The following is an 8220-nucleotide window of genomic DNA, read 5'->3' on the forward strand; positions in this document are numbered from 1 at the left end:
TAGAGAAGAGCTAACACCTATCCTGCTCAAACTCTTCCAGAAAATTGCAGAGGAAGGTAAACTTCCAAACTCATTCTATGAGGCCACCATCACCCTAATACCAAAACCTGACAAAGATCCCAAAAAAAGAAAAGTACAGGCCAATATCACTGATGAACATAGATGCAAAAATCCTAAAAAAATTCTAGCAATCAGAATCCAACAACACATTAAAAAGATCATACACCATGACCAAGTGGGCTTTATCCCAGGGATGCAAGGATTCTTCAATATCCGCAAATCAATCAATGTAATACACCACATTAACAAATTGAAAAACAAAAACCATATGATTATCTCAATAGATGCAGAGAAAGCCTTTGACAAAATTCAACACCCATTTATGATAAAAACTCTCCAGAAAGCAGGAATAGAAGGAACATACCTCAACATAATAAAAGCTATATATGACAAACTCACAGCAAACATTATCCTCAATGGTGAAAAATTGAAAGCATTTCCTCTAAAGTCAGGAACAAGACAAGGGTGCCCACTTTCAGCATTACTATTCAACATAGTTTTGGAAGTTTTGGCCACAGCAATCAGAGCAGAAAAAGAAATAAAAGGAATCCAAATTGGAAAAGAAGAAGTAAAACTCTCACTATTTGCAGATGACATGATCCTCTACATAGAAAACCCTAAAGACTCCACTAGAAAATTACTAGAACTAATCAATGATTATAGTAAAGTTGCAGGATATAAAATCAACACACAGAAATCCCTTGCATTCCTATACACTAATAATGAGAAAACAGAAAGAGAAATTAAGGAAACAATTCCATTCACCATTGCAACGAAAAGAATAAAATACTTAGGAATATATCTACCTAAAGAAACTAAAGACCTATATATAGAAAACTATAAAACACTGGTGAAAGAAATCAAAGAGGACACTAATATATGGAGAAATATACCATGTTCATGGATGGGAAGAATCAATACAGTGAAAATGAGAATACTACCCAAAGCAATTTATAGATTCAATGCAATCCCTATCAAGCTACCAACAGTATTCTTCACAGAGCTAGAACAAATAATTTCACAATTTGTATGGAAATAAAAAAACCTCGAATAGCCAAAGCGATCTTGAGAAAGAAAAACGGAACTGGAGGAATCAACCTACCTGACTTCAGGCTCTACTACAAAGCCACAGTTATGAAGACAGTATGGTACTGGCACAAAGACAGAAATATAGATCAATGGAACAAAATAGAAAGCCCAGAGATAAATCCATGTACATATGGACACCTTATGTTTGACAAAGGAGGCAAGAATATACAATGGATTAAAGACAATCTCTTTAACAAGTGGTGCTGGGAAATCTGGTCAACCACTTGTAAAAGAATGAAACTAGAACACTTTCTAACACCATATACAAAAATAAACTCAAAATGGATTAAGGATCTCAACGTAAGACCAGAAACTATAAAACTCCTAGAAGAGAACATAGGCAAAACACTCTCTGACATACATCACAGCAGGATCCTCTATGACCCACCTCCCAGAATATTGGAAATAAAAGCAAAAATAAGGAAATGGGACCTAATTAAACTTAAAAGCTTCTGCACATCAAAGGAAACTATAAGCAAGGTGAAAAGACAGCCTTCAGAATGGGAGAAAATAATAGCAAATGAAGCAACTGACAAACAACTAATCTCAAAAATATACAAGCAACTCCTCCAGCTAAACTCCAGAAAAATAAATGACCCAATCAAAAAATGGGCCAAAGATCTAAATAGACATTTCTCTAAAGAAGACATACAGATGGCTAACAAACACATGGAAAGATGCTCAACATCACTCATTATCAGAGAAATGCAAATCAAAACCACTATGAGATACCATTTCACACCAGTCAGAATGGCTGTGATCCAAAAGCCTACAAGCAATAAATGCTGGAGAGGTTGTGGAGAAAAGGGAACCCTCTTACACTGTTGGTGGGAATGCAAACTAGTACAGCCACTATGGAGAACAGTGTGGAGATTCCTTAAAAAGCTGGAAATAGAACTGCCTTATGATCCAGCAATCCCACTGCTGGGCATACACACTGAGGAAACCAGAAGGGAAAGAGACACGTGTACCCCAATGTTCATCGCAGCACTGTTTATAATAGCCAGGACATGGAAGCAACCTAGATGTCCATCAGCAGATGAATGGATAAGAAAGCTGTGGTACATATACACAATGGAGTATTACTCAGCCATTAAAAAGAATACATTTGAATCAGTTCTAATCAGGTGGATGAAACTGGAGCCTATTATACAGAGTGAAGTAAGCCAGAAGGACAAATACCAATACAGTATACTAACATATATATGGAATTTAGAAAGATGGTAATGATAACCCTGTATACGAGACACAAAAGAGACACTGATGTATAGAACAGGCTTATGGACTCTGTGGGGAGAGGGAGAGGGTGGCAAGATTTGGGAGAATGGCATTGAAACATGTGAAATGTCATGTATGAAACGAGATGCCAGTCCAGGTTCAATGCACGATGCTGGATGCTTGGGGCTGGTGCACTGGGATGACCCATAGGGATGGTATGGGGAGGGAGGAGGGAGGAGGGTTCAGGATGGGGAACACATGTATAATTTTTTTTAATTAAAAAAATAAATAAATAAAGGTTTGAGGATGAAAAAAAATAAAATAAAATGACATTTAAATGAGTCATTTAAAATGGTGATGTGCACAGTTATTGCCTGAACTGTACCAAATTCATTACTCCTCTCATTCTGGAAAATAGCCATCTAATTAGATTTTAAACAACCAGTGCTTGATAAAAATTTACAACGTTTAGGAATCTGAAGAAAGGCACTGTTTCATTTATATACTTTAATTGAAACTCGAATTTTGAGTCTCTATTACTTTGTTCAAAATGATTGCTATTCCTCTTTTGGAATTGCTAATTTAAAACTTATGTTTCACTTGATTGTGAATCATTTTCCATTCTGATTATGATGATTTAATTATATAGTAGAGATATTATCATATTGATTATTTGTGTGGAATTATTTTTAGAACTTGTGATTTGTGTTTAATTTTTTATACTGTGCAAAAGTTTTGGCCATGTAGAAATACTTAACATCTACCTAATCAAGTCTAACACAATTTTCTTTGGAGTTAACTTCTCACATAGAAAGAATTTCCCTATTTCAGTGTCACCACAATATCTTCACATTCTTTCAACATTTAATTTTTAAAAATTTTCTATTGTTTTATATTTTATGTTTAAACTTTTGAGCCACCTATATTGTGTTGTAAGGACTTAAGTTGGTAATACATATAATTATTTTTATGGCCATTTTTATTGCTGCATATAGCTTTCTCAGGATTTTGTTTGCTATCCCGACATTGTACTCTGAATTATAACATATGGTTGTATTTTATTCAGGCTTTTATGATGTTACACTGATCTCTTTATCAATGTACCATTTAATACATGACATAATTGCATTTGATTTAAAATACACATCGATACCTAATATGCCTAGGTTTTTTCATTGGTATTTCCTGTTGGAACTGTATCTATTCTTGCATATTTATATTTTAAAATTAAATTTCAATCAAGTTAGTAAAAACTAAGTTTACTTGGTGTTTTCTATAAGATTTGCTTAAGAAAGCATTTATATATTTAGAGAATTGAGGGTTTTAATCCACTAACTGGGTAAGTCTTTCCACTTAATATTTCTTCTTTTGCATTCTTATAGATTTCATGTATTTCTTGTAAATTTTGTCCTTTTTAGCTTGCTTTTTATGCTAAGATTAAAAATAATGTTCTATCCTCTATTTTCCAAGTGTCTGTTGTTTCAATGTAGGGAATTTTTTGTTTTTACATAGTGTAGAATATTTTACATTTTTACATAATGTAGAATCTTCACAGTATATTAGTTATCTTTATTAGTCTAATTTCTTCAAGTATTGACAAAATACATACAGTTGTGTAACTACTGTGTTTCATCACCAAAAATAATTCTCCATGTGCCTTTATATTCACCTCCTCGCTTCACACCCAGGTCCTGGCAAACACTGATCCATTTCTGTTCCTACAGTTTTGTCTATTTCTAGAATGTTATACGGAGAAGGCAATGGCACCCCACTCCAGTACTCTTGCCTGGAAAATCCCATGGACGGAGGAGCCCGGTGGGCTGCAGTCCATGGGGTCGCTAAGAGTTGGACATGACTGAGGGACTTCACTTTCACTTTTCACTTGCATGCATTGGAGAAGGAAATGGCAACCCACTTCTGTGTTTTTGCCTGGAGAATCCCAGGGATGGGGGAGCCTGGTGGGCTGCCGTCTATGGGGTCGTACAGAGTCGGACACGACTGAAGCGACTTAGTAGCAGCAACAGCAGCAGAATGTTATTTAGTTTCTTTTTTCCAACCAACTTTACTGAGGTATAGTTGACAAATTGAAATGATAAATGTTTAAGATGTACAATAGGATGAATTAATATACATATACATTGTGAAATGTTTACCACAGATAACCTAATTAAGACATTCATCATCTCAAAAATTCATGGTTTTCTTTCTTTCTTTTTTTGTTAAAAATCCTAAAATCTAAATTCAGCATATTTCAAGAACACAGTACTATATTATTAACTATTGCTTCCATATATATTGGGTTTCCCTGGTGGCTCAGATGGTAAAGAATCTGCCTGCAATGCAGGAGATGTGGGCTTGATCCCTGAGTCTGGAAGTTCCCCTCTGGAGAAGGGAATGGCAACCCACTCCAGTATTCTTGCCTGGAGCATTCCATGGACAGAGGAGTCTGGTGGGCTACAGTCCATGAGGTCACAGAGTCAGACATGACTGAGAGACTAACAGTTTCACCATGTAAGTTAAATCTCCAGAACTTAGTCATCTCATAACTGGATGTTTATAGCCTTTGAACAGCATTTTACCATTTATCCCACTCTCCAGCCCCGGACAATCTACACTCTATTTTCTGCTTCCATAAATTTGACTTTTAAATTCCACACACAGGTAAGATAATAAAGTATGGGTCTTTTTTGTATTTGGCTTATTTCTTATAATATCTTCCATGTTCATCCATATTCTCAAATACATAATTTTCTTCTTTTCCATGGCTTAATAATCATTCCCTATCTATGTACATCTTCTTTGTCTATTTATTTGTTGACAGACATTTAGAATTTTTCATATTTTGGCTATTGCGAATAACATTTCAATTAACATGGGAGTACCACTATATATTCAAGATATTTACTAATTTCCTATGGATGTATACGCAGAAGGGAAATTGTTGGATCATACATTAGTTCTACTTTATTTTAGGAACCTGCGTATGTTTTCATAGTCAGTTCAGCTGCATTCAGTCACTCAGTAATTCCTGACTCTTTGCGATCCCATGGAGTGCAGCATGCCAGGCTTCCCTGTCCATCACCAACTCCTGGAGCTTGCTCAAACTCATGTTCATCAAGTCGATGATGCTATACAACCATAATCTATCATCCCCTTCTCCTCCTGCTTTCAATCTTTCCCAGCATTGGCGTCTTTTCTAGTTAGTCAGTTCTTCGCATCAGGTGGCCAAAGTATTGGAGCTTCAGCTTCAGCACCAGTCCTTTCAATGAATATTCAGAACTGATTTTCTTTATGATTGACTGGTTTGCTTTCATAGTGGTTGCATCAACTTATAGTCCCACGTTCAGTGTAAAAGGGCTCCAAATTTTGCACATCCTCACTGATATTCCTCTTTTATAAGAACATTAATTTTATTATTTAAGGCACAGCCCTCATGATCTAACCATTCTGCAAACGCTCCACTTCCTAAAACTATCATATTTAACAATTGGAGTTCAAGTTGTAAATTTGAGAATACAAATATTCAAACTACAGCTTAGATGAAATTTCATTCTTTTGCATATGAATACCCAGTTTTCCCAACACAATACATCCTTTCTCCATAATGTATTCTTGGTCCTGTTTTGAAAGATAAGTTGATTGGATATGAGTGGGGTTATTTCTGAGCTTTCTATTCTGTTCACTGGTCTAAATGTCTGTTTTCATGAGATGCTATACTCTTTTTTATTATTATTATTATATTTTATTTTTAAACTTTACATAATTGTATTAGTTTTGCCAAATATCAAAATGAATCCATCACAGGTATACATGTGCTCCCCATCCTGAATCCTCCTCCCTCCTCCCTCCCCATACCATCCCTCTGGGTCGTCCCAGTGCACTAGCCCCAAGAATCCAGTATCGTGCATCGAACCTGGACTGGCATCTCGTTTCATACATGATATTTTACATGTTTCAATGCCATTCTCCCAAATCTTCCCACCCTCTCCCTCTCCCACAGAGTCCATAAGACTGTTCCATACATCAGTGTCTCTTTTGATTACTATATTCACATAATGTATTTTGAAATCAGGAACTGTGGTGTCCCCAGATTTAATTTTCTTTCTCAAAATCACTTTAACTATTTTGGTTCTTATGTGATTTCATAGGAATAGTATGATTACTTTTATATTTCTTTAAAAAAGATGTCCTTTTCATTATTGGGGCTTGGAATGCAAAAGTAGGAAGTCAACAGATACCCAGAATAACAGGCACGTTTGGCCTTAGAGTATACAACAAAGCAGGGCAAAGTCTCATAGAGTTCTGTTAAGAAAGCATGCTGGTCACAGCAAACATCTACTTCCAACAACACAAGAGATGACTCTACACTTGGACATTACCAGATGGTCAATACTGAAAATAAACTGACTATATTATTTGCAGTCAAAGATGGAGAAACCCTATATAGTAAGCAAAAAAAAAAAAAAAAAAAGACCTGGAGTGAACTATGCCTCAGATCATGAGATCCTGATTGCAAAATTCAGGCTGAAGCTGAAGAAAGTAGGGAAAACCACTAGGCCATTCAGGTATGACCTAAATGAAATTATTTATGATTATATCATGGAAGTGATGAATAGATTCAAGGGATTAGATCTGGTAGACAAGGTGCTAGAACAATTATGGACATAAGTTTTCAATGTACAGCAGGCAGCAGCCTAAACCATCCCACACAAACAAAAAAATGAAAGAAGGCAAAGCGGTTGTCTGAGGAGCCTTTACAAATAAAAAGAAGAGAAGTGAAAAGCAAGGGAGAAAGGGAAAGATATACCCAACTGAATGCAGATCCAGAGAATAGCAAGGAGCAATGAGATAACCTTCTTAAATGAACAATGCAAAGAAATAGAGAAAAACAATAGAATGAATAGACAAGAGGTCTCTTAAAGAAAACTGAGGCTATCAAGGGAATTTTCTTGCAAGGATTGGCATAATAAGGGACAGAAATGGTAAAGACTTAGCAGAAACATAACAAATTAAGAAAAGGTGGCAAGACTACACAGAATAACTATATAAGAAGGGTATTAATGACCTGGATAATCATGATGGTGTGGTCACTCACCTACAGCCAGAGATCATAGAGTATGAAGGCAAGTGGGCCTTAGGAAACATTTTTTTTTTCAAACAGATCTAGTGGAGGTGATGGAATTTAAGCTGAACTATTTAAAATCCTAAAAGATGATGCTGTGAAAGTGTTTCATTCAATATGCCAGCAAATTTGGAAAACTCAGCAGTGGCCACAGGACTGGAAAAATTCAGTTTTCATCCCAGTTCCAAAGAAGGGAATTGCCAAGGAATCTTAAAACTAATGTACAATTGTGCTCATTTCACATTCTAGTAAGGTTATGCACAAAAACCTTCAAGCTAGACTTCAGTAGTACATGAACTGAACATTTCCATATGAAGGAACTGCCTTTTGAAGAGGCAGAGGAACCAGAGATCAAATTACCAACATTCGCTGAATCATGGAAAAAGCAAAGGGGTTTCAGAAATCCATGTACTTCTGCTTCATTGACTGTACAAAAGTCTTTGACTGTGTGGACCACAATAAATTGTGGAAAATTCTTAAAGGGATGGGGATGCCAGATTGCCTTACTTGTTCTCTGAGAAACCTGTATGTGGGTAAAGAAACAATCATTAGAACCAGTCATGGAACAATGGACTGTTTCAAAGTTGGGAAAGGAGTATGTCAAAGCTGTGTGTCATCACTCTGTTTATTTAATTTCTTTGAGGAGAACATCATATGGAATGTCAGGCTGAATGAATCACAAGCTGGAATCAAGATTGTCAGGAGATATATCAACAATCTCAGATATGCAG

This window comes from Bos mutus, unplaced genomic scaffold, assembly GCF_027580195.1.
Source record: "Bos mutus isolate GX-2022 unplaced genomic scaffold, NWIPB_WYAK_1.1 CTG216, whole genome shotgun sequence".
In the NCBI taxonomy this organism is placed as follows: domain Eukaryota; kingdom Metazoa; phylum Chordata; class Mammalia; order Artiodactyla; family Bovidae; genus Bos; species Bos mutus.